This window comes from Chiloscyllium plagiosum, unplaced genomic scaffold, assembly GCF_037043375.1.
Source record: "Chiloscyllium plagiosum isolate Xiang-an unplaced genomic scaffold, Cpla_swu_hap1 HiC_scaffold_27, whole genome shotgun sequence".
In the NCBI taxonomy this organism is placed as follows: domain Eukaryota; kingdom Metazoa; phylum Chordata; class Chondrichthyes; order Orectolobiformes; family Hemiscylliidae; genus Chiloscyllium; species Chiloscyllium plagiosum.
This window is the reverse complement of record NW_028270165.1, coordinates 16,328,384-16,339,740: the sequence shown is the minus strand read 5'-3', so window position 1 is coordinate 16,339,740 and position 11,357 is coordinate 16,328,384. Positions and strand designations below refer to the sequence as shown.

Below are 11,357 nucleotides of genomic sequence, written 5' to 3'. Positions count from 1 at the left end.
CTGGGATTTACAGATTAATGAACCGAAATCTACAACCCGTTTTAAAACATGAAAGACTCAACAGCAATCTAGGTTTCTTCAATATATCATTTATGTTACATGACACTATAATCTTTTATTCTATATTCTGTGTCTTATGATCCTCCTCCACAGCAACTACAGGTCCAAGGAGATCTGTCCCAACTTTCCAATCTACCTTCAGAACTGACACTCCTCAGGCACGGCACCATTCACGTCAATCTGTTGATACCCTGAGCCCAACGAGCCACATGCCATGGACGCAGTCAGCTCCAGAAGCAGCTGAGACTTGCTCAGTACGAAATACATTGTACATTGCTCCCAGAACTTCAAGCCGCAACGAGTTTCAAGAACATCTGCTTCTCAGTCTGTCTCCTGCTCCCAGGACCCTGCTGTTTGTCCCGTCCCCAGGGACCGGGCTCTCTCCAGTAGCGGATAATTGAACCATTTTGTTTCTATTTGCAAGCTGTGCTGGTGGAAGGCAGAGCCCATTCGCTCTTCTGCTCTCTCTCACTATCACTTGGGGTAGGAGACGTCATTGACACGAATGCATCAAATGGCAACTTTGAACTTGTTCCAAAGGTCTGTTATCGGAGAAATGGCAAGGTGATGTGCTATCGGGACAGACAGAAATGGACACCGGAGACTCTTCCCTCAGGTAAATTGATATGAGTGCCTGCTTGTGCAGCCTGTTTGGTGTTCAGAATTTGTCTTGACACAGCAATCCTGCAGAAAGTCTTTTGTTACACGGGCGTCTGTTTCTTTACCGCAGGAAATGGACGAAGAAAAGCAAGTCATGTGTTTCAACTTCACCATCTGAGGGAAGAGGTTTCACACTTGAGATCAGAACACACCGACAGAACAGGACAAGACAACTCAGAGCTCCACAATGGTGCCAGCGCAACTGCGTAAATCTGACCCTAACCACTCTCTGCACGAAAACGTTCTTCATAATGTTATTTTTACTTCCTCTCCTCGAGACACTGCCTAATTGTTAGCGATCCTTTCAGGCGTGGTGCCATTTTCACTATATTATTTTCTCTGTCTAAACCCCTCATGTCTTGTAAAACGTCAACTGGGCCAGATTTCAAACTTCTGTCTCCAAGGAGAGCTGTCCCAACTTTCCAATCTGCCTTCATTATTGACATTCCTCATACACGGCACAATTCACGACAACCTGTTCAGCGCTGTCTCCAATCACCTGCTCTTCTGCTGTCTCCCTCTCTCTGAATCACTTGGGTAAGAGGTGTCAGTTTCACTAAAAAGGCCCTGACCATGCGGTTGCCTGACACTTTAATACATCACCCTGTTCCCTGGCCAACATCTCTGTTTCAGGCTTGGAGCAGTGTTCGAGCTCCAGATGAAAGAACAACACCTCATTTTCCACTTGCCGAATCGTTGAGGATCCTTTCAGGTGTGGGAGCATTTTCACAACATTATTTCCTGTTTCTGGGTCCCTCATGACTTGGAAAAGTTCGGTTCTCCGAGGAGAGCTGTCCCAATTTTCCAATCTACCTTGATTGCTGACATTCCTCAAACACTGCACCACTCACGTCAACCTGTTGAACACTATCTCGAACCATTTCACTTCCCTGTTTTCCGCCTCATTCGTAATCCAGACAGCCCAACCTCGTTTCACGAAGGCGTTTTTTGAGAAAATTAATCAGGCAGTTTTGCACAAGTCAAGTTAAAAAACGCGGACTCGCCCGCGATTTGAACCCGGGACCTCTCGCAATTCGGCATAGTAAAGGACCCTAAGCGAGAAACATACGCCTAGACCAACGAGCCAGAGAGCCGGCACGCTGCTAGCGCCCCACACCGCTTGCGCGACCTGAGACTTGCTCAGTATGAAATACATTTGAGATTGCTCTGAGAATTGCAAGCGGCAAAGAGTTTCCTGAACAACTGCTTCTCATTCAGTCTCCCTGCTGCTGTTTGTCCCGTCACCAGGAACCGGGCTCTCTCCACTGGCAGATAATTCAACATTGGGCCAGTATATCACTGGGAAATATTTATGTCCAAGCTTTTTTCGGAAGCATATTAGAAGGCGAGGTGCAGAACAGAGCGCTGTTATACCGGAAAGCTGCTAAAGACGACATTGAGTGAATAGGAGAGAATGCTTTCTCAGCTGGGTTATGGTCCCAACACGCACCCGTTGTGCCAGGGGTTCCACCTCGGTTCCACTCTTCCTTCACTCGCAACACCCCACACCCACCTCCCGTGGTGCCAAGGCACTTTCCCCTGCAACCGCCGAATGTGTAACACCTGCCCATTTACCTGCTCCCTCCTGAATATCCAAGGGCTCAAACATACCTGCCAGGTGAAGCAGCACTTTTGTCACAACCTAGTCCACTGCATTCGCTGCTCACAGTGTCGTTTCCCCAATGTAGCATGAAGCATAAACTGGGTGACTGCTTCGCAGAACATCCCGGTTTTGCCCGCGGAAAAAAGGCCCTGACCTTGCGGTTGCCTGCCACTTTAACACATCACCCTGTTCCCTGGCCAACATCTCTGTCTCAGGCTTGCAGCTGTGCTCTAGCTCCAGATGAAAGAACAACACCTCATGTTCCACTTGGTGACCGTACAGCCCTCCGGTCTTCAATATCGAGTTCCATCACTTTAGGGCCTGAACTCCCCCATGTCCTTGACCCCTACCACACAAACGACTCCTTGTTATCACCTCGTCTGCTATGACACACTACGTATTGTTAGCCGCCAACAGTCTCCATTAACAGTTATTCGCCCTCTCACGCGGATCGTTATTCACTCCTACGTCCTTTCTATTGTTCTCTCTCTGAGCTGGCGGCAAACACAGCAATGTACATCGGAGACTCTGAGCCAGCTGAAACTTGCTCAGTGTGAAGTACATTCCACATTGCTCCAAGAATTGCAAGCAGCAAAGCGTTTCCAGAACATCTGCTTGTCATTCTGTCCCCGGGGCAGAATGGCCACTTTGTCTCATCTCCAGGAACTGGACTATCTCCACTGGTGGATAATTAAACCATTTTATTTCTACTTGCACGTTGTTCTGGGGGGTGGGACGGGGTGTAGGGTGGGGGGCGGGTAGAGTCCATTCGCTCTTCTGCTCTCTCTCTCTCTCTCTCTGAAACCCTTGGGGTGAGAGGTGTCAGTTACATTAATGCGGGGAACATGAACAACTTTGATTGTGAACTTTCTCCAAGGGTCTGTTATCGGAGAGATAGAATGATGCTGTGCTGGCAGGACAGAAAGAAATGGACACCGAGGACTCTTCGCTCAGGTAAATTCACATTGTTGTGCAGCCTTCTTGGTGTTCAGAAATCGTCTTCACGCAGTAATCTTACGGAAAGTCTATTGCAAAGTGGGCATCGCTTTCTTTGCTGCGACCGCGCAGCAGTTAACATCTGAGCCCCAAGTGTCCCAGATGAAGAGAATTCCAAGTGAAACCTTCACTCACTGAGAGTCATCCCCACGGCCCTGAGCTGAGGGACTGCAGGCAGTCCAACATGGAAGGGACGGTTAAAAATGAAGCAGTTTTGCTCCCTCAGCCTCTCTGTCCCAGAGACAGGCAGTGGGATGGCATAAACACGTAGCATCATTCTCGCGCAGACAGAAGCCGTTCAGCCCATCGCGTTCACGGCGACTGTCTGTCACTTCTCTCTCTCTCTGTGGTTATTCACAATCGGTGGTATCCGTCCTAATAGTAGGGGGCTATGTCTGAGTCGTGATACGGTTTCTGACATGCTTGTCATTCTCGTCTGAACCAGGGTGGCGAATTACTGCAAGGAATGGACAAAACCGCAAGGCATGTGTTTCAACTTTACCAGCTGATTGGCATCGCAGAGAACTGGGTTTGCGATTCAGTTCAGAGGAAACAGACGAATACCAGAATACCACTGAGACCTCTAAAATCAGGACACTTGATTTGACGAGTGCATCGATATGCGACATTTGGTAAGTGAATGCAACTTGCAGAAAAGAGCACCGATCTTAAGGTGATCTTACTCGAGATGACGTAGAACAATAGCAGAGGATGGTTTCGATCCATCGACCTCTGGGTTATGGGCCCAGCACGCTCCCGCTGCGCCACTCTGCTGGCACACGCGGCACACCTTCCACAGAACACTTCAGGTTTTCGTCTTGCACGCGGCAGGCACGTTCGAGCCTGATGTCAAAGACCTCCACTGCTGTCGTGTAATATGCTGTTTCGCGGACGTATGGAGGCTGTGTAAATATAAACTTCTTTCTAAATTCCCACATTCTGTTGGTCGAACTGTGATTTCACACTGAATCACAACATGTGTCACAGCGCAGACGGAGGCCATGCGGCCCACCTTCGCTCTGCTGGTTCTACACTTAAGTAAACGTGTGTCTCGATTCATTTCATTCTCTCGCCTTCTCAGCGTAAATCTGCACATCTGAACGTGACCACCGAATTCCCTTTTGTGCCCATTGAATCTTACTCTTTGTCAATGACATACAGGGACTTACTGACCCTAACCACTCCCTGTACGAAAACGTTCTTCCTAATGTCACTTTTACTTCTTTTCCTCGTGACTTTAAAATTCTGCCGAATTTTTGAGGTAGAGGTAAACAGCCAAAGATAATCACCGTCACTGCTTCCCTTCTATCGACTCAACTTTGTGAAACAGTATCTTTCACTGGCAAATAAAACACCGTTGTCCTCAGGTGCCTGCTTCATTTTGACCACGACTTCACGCCCCTCACTGTTCGAGTCTCATTTCCAAACACTTGGCTCATCGCCTCAAAAGCAGCTCTGCGGGTATCTCTTGTTCCACCCTGACAGGCAGTGGGTGGCAGATTCCCGATCAGTCCCAATGTGATTGAAATATTTCAACCCCTCCACTGGTTTGCATCTTTAAAAAAGCCGTGGAACAATCTCCCTTTCCTTTTGACGGTAGTTCTCAACTGTAGTCGGCAGGGTTCACACCTGCGTGGGGAAACCGCAATGGATTTCATGTCTATCGCATTCACCTCTCGGCCCACCAATACAGAACCACACTGACAGCTTCATTTCCCAGATCTCTCTGCCTGTGGAGCTGAGAAAGAGTGAATCATTGCAGAGTTTGTTTGAATCCAATCATTTCACAGGTTTCGAAAGGGTTAAATATCTGCACATGGCGAGTCTGAAAGATGAAATGGACGTTCACTTAAAAAGAAATACAGAAATTGCAGGAGCACCTTAGCAGGTCAGGCAGCATCTGTAGAAAGAGAATCAGAGACAACATTTCAGAACTTTTTTTTTCCTCATCCAGGTGCAGCCAAACCCACTGAGTTGCTCCAGCAGTTTCGCTTTCTGTCTCGGACTGTTAGCATCCGCAGTCATTTACTTTAGAAATTCAATCAATTCAGAAACCCCTTTGTGCTTCCTCAGTGGAAAAGATTTCCGTTTGGGAAACATTTTCCTGACACCATTAAAAACGCGCAAGTTTGCAGCCAAGAAAGCAGCAGGAGCGTGAACAAAAAACATGCCGACCCTGCGCAGTCTCGAACCATGAGCCATCCGTTTACGAGCCGAACGCGCTGACCAATTGCGCCACAGAGACAGGTCCGCCCAGCGCCCGCACAGTCTCGTTGAGGAAGCTACTATTCAATTAACAATTTAACCTTCCCGCCCAGAATTACCATTGTCTTCTATCAGTTCAAACACGGCGAATACTGCAGAAAGCCAACGGGTCGAGCTGCATCCGTGGAAAGGTAAACAGAGCCGACGTTTTGAGTGTGCTACCGTTTTTGTTCAGAACTCAGTGTTTTGCCTCTTCCCGAAGTTGGTCCAGGTCTGTATCTCAATTGGCAAACACATGGCAAGTGCAGTGCCGCAATGTGTTGTTATAGCCTTGGCTGTTTAAAAAAAAGCAGTGCATTGTTTAAATGGTGATATATTGGAATGTGGAGAAAGTGAGGACTAGAGGTGAAAGTCGAAAAATGTGGCACTGGAAAAGCAGAACAGGTCAGGCAGCATCTGAGGAGCAGGACAGTGAACGTTTCGGGCACAAGCCCTTCATCAGGAATGATGTGTGGATGTATAAAGGGGTGTCAGAGTCCCTCCATTCCAGTCAATGCCAGTTGTCGGGCAGATGCAGCAGGCAATGAGCGAGGCAAGTGGTATATTACGAAGAGGAATTCAGTTCAGAAGTGGGGTCATTGAACATATTCAAGGGTAAATTCATCTGAGTTTTGAACAACAAAGAAGTGGATGGTTATGGGGTGGAGGTAAGAAAATGGTTTTAAGACCAGTACAGGTCAGTCACAGAGTATGACAGCACTGAACAGACCCTTCATCCAACTCGTCCATGCTGAGTATGTTCTCAAACTAAACTCGTCCCACCTACCAGTGTTTGCCCATAAACCTTCGAACCTTTCATATTCATGTACTTATCCAAACGTTGTAACTCTGCGTGTATAAAATCATGAGGGGTATGGATAGGATAAATAGACAAAGTCTTTTTCCCTGGGGTGGGGGAGTCCAGTACGAGAGGGCATGGGTTTAGCATTAGAGGGGAAAGATACAAAAGAGATCTAAGGGGCAACGTTTTCACGCAGAGGATTGTACGTTTATTGAATGAACTGCCAGAGGAAGTGGTGAAGTCTAGTACGATTGCAACATTTAAAAGGCATTTGGTTAGGTGTATGAATAGGAAGGGTTTGGAGGGATATGGGGTCGTGCGCTGTCAGGTGGGACTAGATTGTTTTGGGATAGTTGGTCGGCATGGACAAGTTGGACCAAACAGTCTGTTTCTGTGCTGTACATCTCTATGACTCTATGACTTCTTCTGGACATTCATTCTGCACTCAGGCCACTCTCTTAAAAAACGATCCTTGTCCTGTCTTTATAAAATCTTTCTCTACTCACCTCAAAATATTTGCTCCCTGATCCTGAAAACCCCAGCTGAGGGAAAGGACACCTGCTGTTCACCTCATCCGTATCCCTCATGATTTTATAATCCTCTATATGCAGTGTGTAGTGGCTCATTGAAATAATGTCCTGATGCAGCTTCGTTTGTGGGTGTTGGGATGATTGCTTCTGTGGTTAAGCACTTGGTTTGCGTGTGTTGTTTTTCTGTAGACGCTAGTTTGAAGTTCACTGTTGAGTGTTCGCTCTACTGTGACATCTAAGAATGGCACTTTGTTGTTGTTCTCCTCCTCTTCAAACCAGGAGCCCCCCTCAGGCCATAGTCTCACTACTTGGAACACCAATATACAGACTAGTCAAAGGCCTCCACTGAAGACTAGAACACCAAGTCGAAGATTCACGCCACTCCATTTATTCCATCCAAGAATTCCTGAACACCAAAGACACTAAGTTAGAAGAGGATGGAATAATGATGTCCTTTGACATAACAGCCCTGTTCACATCCATTAACATCAACGTGGCCAAAGAAAACTGGAGACACTACTCGAAGAACCAAAGACACAAATACAGCACCAACTTCATCAGCAAAGATAGCACTATCCAGCTCGTGGAACTGTGCCTTAACCACCCGCTTCATATTCAGTAACAAGCCTCAAACAAATCAACGAAACACCCATGAAACCACAAGTATCAGGATTCCTAGCAGAAGCAATAATGCAGTCTCAAACCAACAGCCCTTCCAACGATCCAAACCAAACTTTGTGTCCGCCACAGTGATGACACTTTTGTCATCAAAAAATGAAGTAAATTAGAGGAAACCTACAACACCATCAACAATATCCTTACTGGCATAAAATTCACAAAAGAGGAGAACAACAACAAAGTGCCATTCCTAGATGTCACAGTAGAGCGAGCAGTCAATGGTAAATTCAAAACAGCGTCGACAGGAAAACAACACACACGAATCAAGTACTTAGCTACAGAAGCAATGATCCCGACACATAAAAACAAGCTGAATCAGGACACTATTTCAACGAGGCACGACACACTGCAGTAGCCAGTAACGACGAAGGCCAATAAGGAACTGTACAGCGCATTTAAGGAGAATGGGTAGGCAAACGATTCACAGAGAAACACTTCCCTGACCGGGAATCGAACCCGGGCCGCAGCGGTGAAAGCGCCGAATCCTAACCACGAGACCACCAGGGAGACAGCAGTGCCACCTCACAGCTCTAATGTAAATTGCTTCCCTGCCCGGAAATCGAACCTGGGCCACGATCGTGAGAAGGCTTCCACCAATGTCATTGCTTGTATCCATTGCTCCCGATGCGGTCTCCTCTACATTGGGGAGACTGGAGACTCCTCGCAGTGTCAAGTCACAGCGCTTGAGGGAACATCTCCACGACACCCGCAGCAATCAACCCCATCACCCTCTGGCCCAACATTTCAACCCCCCTCCCACTCTGCCGAGAACATGCAGGTCCTGGGCCTCCTCCATCGCCGCTCACTCCCCACCCGATGCCTGAAGGAAGCACGCCCACCTTTCGCCTCGGATAAATTCAACCCCAGGACATCAATGTGGACTTCACCAGTTTCCTCATTTCCCCTCCCCCCACCTTACCTCAGTTCCAATCTTCCAGCTCAGCGCTGTCCTCATGACCTGTCCTACCTGCCAATCTCCCTTCTCAACTGTTCGCTCCACCCTCCTCTCTGACCTGTCACCTCCATCCCCACCCCCATTCACCTATTGTACTCTTTGCTACCTTCGGCCCAGCACCCCCCAATTTATCTCGCCATCCCTGGAAGCGTCCTGCCTCTATTCCTGATGAAGGGCTTAAGCCCGAAATGTCGATTTTCCTGCTCCTCGGAAGCTGTCTGACCTGCTGTGCCTTTCCAGTACCACTCTGATCTAAACTCTGGTTTCCAGCATCTGCAGTCCCCACTTTTGCCTACCCAATAAACCCAGTGTGACGATTTCACATCAACAAACTGACACTAGCAGACACAACGTCTGCAGAAACCCTAGCCACATTACTTTACATTAAAGACATCTGTGAAATGATTTCCAGATAACTCAACCCTCTCAGCATTAAACAACGGCTAGTGAACCTTAAATACCCTATACAAACAACCCGCAAACGAATGTTATTTACAAAATACCATACAAGGAAATACATGAACTCTGCCGCACAGTTCTCTGTGGCAAGAAATGCTGGGATGAGATAAGGAAGATTTTTTCAGCCAAAACGAATCGGCACTAACTGGACAGCCATTTAAAATCAACGCTGTCAGGCCAGGATGGAAGACCGGAAGGGATAATCAGTTTTCTTATTTCCTGAAGATTTACAAAGCTGAGACTGGGTTTTGGCGTTTCTTCCCTTTCTACTCCCAGGAGCCGCAGTGGTTGGGGCGGTGAGTTGGGGAAAGTGAAATGTGCCCGTGAGCAGCGTGTGGGGCTCTTTCAGCTTCCCCTCCTCTGACAGCGCTGTGACGTGACTCTGATGTTCTCAGGGACACTTACTGACGCGAGACAGTGAAAAGAGTCTCGTTCCTGCAGATCAGGAATTCAAACCATATGCCGGCTTCAGGACAATGAGAAAGATTAATTGGGGTGTGTGAAGAAGCTGTGAGCTGCATTTCAAACATGTAGGTGGAGTCACATGCGTCATCCATTGCGCCCCTGGCACTGTGCGGACCTGACGCCGCCATGCTGCAGAGTTCTGACGTTATACGGACATGCACAGCAATGGGAACATTCACAAGGTGAACAGCCAAAGATAATCACCATCACTGCTTCCCTTCCATCGACCCAACTTTGTGAAGCAGTATCTTTCACTGGCAAATAAAACACCTTTGTCCTCAGGTGCCTGCCTCAATTCGACCACGACTTCACGCCCCTCACTGTTCTAGTCTCATTTCCAAACACTTGGCTCATATCCTCAAAAGCAGCTCTGGGGATATCTGCTTGTTCTACCCTGACAGGCAGTGGGTTGCAGATTCCCGATCAGTCCCAATGTGATTGAAATATTTAAACCCCTCCACTGATTTGCATCTTTAAAAATCCGTGAAACAATCTCCCTTTCTTTCTGACGACATATCTCAACTGTAGTCGGCAGGGTTCACACCTGCGTGGGGAACCCGCAATGGATTTCATGTCCATCGCATTCACCACTCTGCCCACCAATACAGAACCACACTGACAGCTTCATTTCGCAGGTCTCTCTGCCCGTGGAGCTGAGAAAGAGTAAATCATTGCAGAGTTTGTTTGAATCCAATCACTTCACAGTTTTCGAAAGGGTTAAATATCTGCAAATGGCGATTCTGGGTGCTTCATCCCGAAAGATGAAATGGACGTTCAGTTAAAAGCAAAACCAGAAATTGCAGCAGCAACTCAGCAGGTCAGGCAGCATCTGTAGAAAGAGAATCAGAGACATTTCAGAACTTTTTTTACCTCATCCAGGAACATCCAAAACTACTGAGTTGCTCCAGCAGTTTCGCTTTCTGTCTCGGACTGTCAGCATCCGCATTCCTTTACGTTAGAAATTCAATCAATTCAGAAACCCCTTTGTGCTTCCTCAGTGGAAAAGATTTCCGTTTGGGAAACATTTTCCTGACACCATTAAAAACGCGCATCTTTGCAGCCAAGAAAGCAGTAGGAGCGTGAACAGCAAACGCCCCGTCTCCGGGTGGTCTCGAACCACCAACCTTCCGGTTAACAGCCGAACGCGCTGACCAATTGCGCCACAGAGACAGGTCCGCCCAGCGCCCGCACAGTCTCGTTGAGGAAGCTACTATTCAATTAACAATTTAACCTTCCCGCCCAGAATTACCATTGTCTTCTATCAGTTCAAACACGGCGAATACTGCAGAAAGCCAACGGGTCGAGCTGCATCCGTGGAAAGGTAAACAGAGCCGACGTTTTGAGTGTGCTACCGTTTTTGTTCAGAACTCAGTGTTTTGCCTCTTCCCGAAGTTGGTCCAGGTCTGTATCTCAATTGGCAAACACATGGCAAGTGCAGTGCCGCAATGTGTTGTTATAGCCTTGGCTGTTTAAAAAAAAGCAGTGCATTGTTTAAATGGTGATATATTGGAATGTGGAGAAAGTGAGGACTAGAGGTGAAAGTCGAAAAATGTGGCACTGGAAAAGCAGAACAGGTCAGGCAGCATCTGAGGAGCAGGACAGTGAACGTTTCGGGCACAAGCCCTTCATCAGGAATGATGTGTGGATGTATAAAGGGGTGTCAGAGTCCCTCCATTCCAGTCAATGCCAGTTGTCGGGCAGATGCAGCAGGCAATGAGCGAGGCAAGTGGTATATTACGAAGAGGAATTCAGTTCAGAAGTGGGGTCATTGAACATATTCAAGGGTAAATTCATCTGAGTTTTGAACAACAAAGAAGTGGATTGTTATGGGGGGAGGTAAGAAAATGGTTTTAAGACCAGTACAGGTCAGTCACAGAGTATGACAGCACTGAACAGACCCTTCAT

General features: G+C 47.5%; 1 non-coding gene across 1 annotated transcript; it reads right to left on the bottom strand.

The window, feature by feature from the left end:
• Positions 1 to 10,548: 10,548 nt before the first annotated feature.
• trnan-guu (transfer RNA asparagine (anticodon GUU)) lies at positions 10,549 to 10,622 on the bottom strand. The gene has a single exon. It is a non-coding gene; the product is annotated as a tRNA-Asn (tRNA).
• Positions 10,623 to 11,357: the final 735 nt, after the last annotated feature.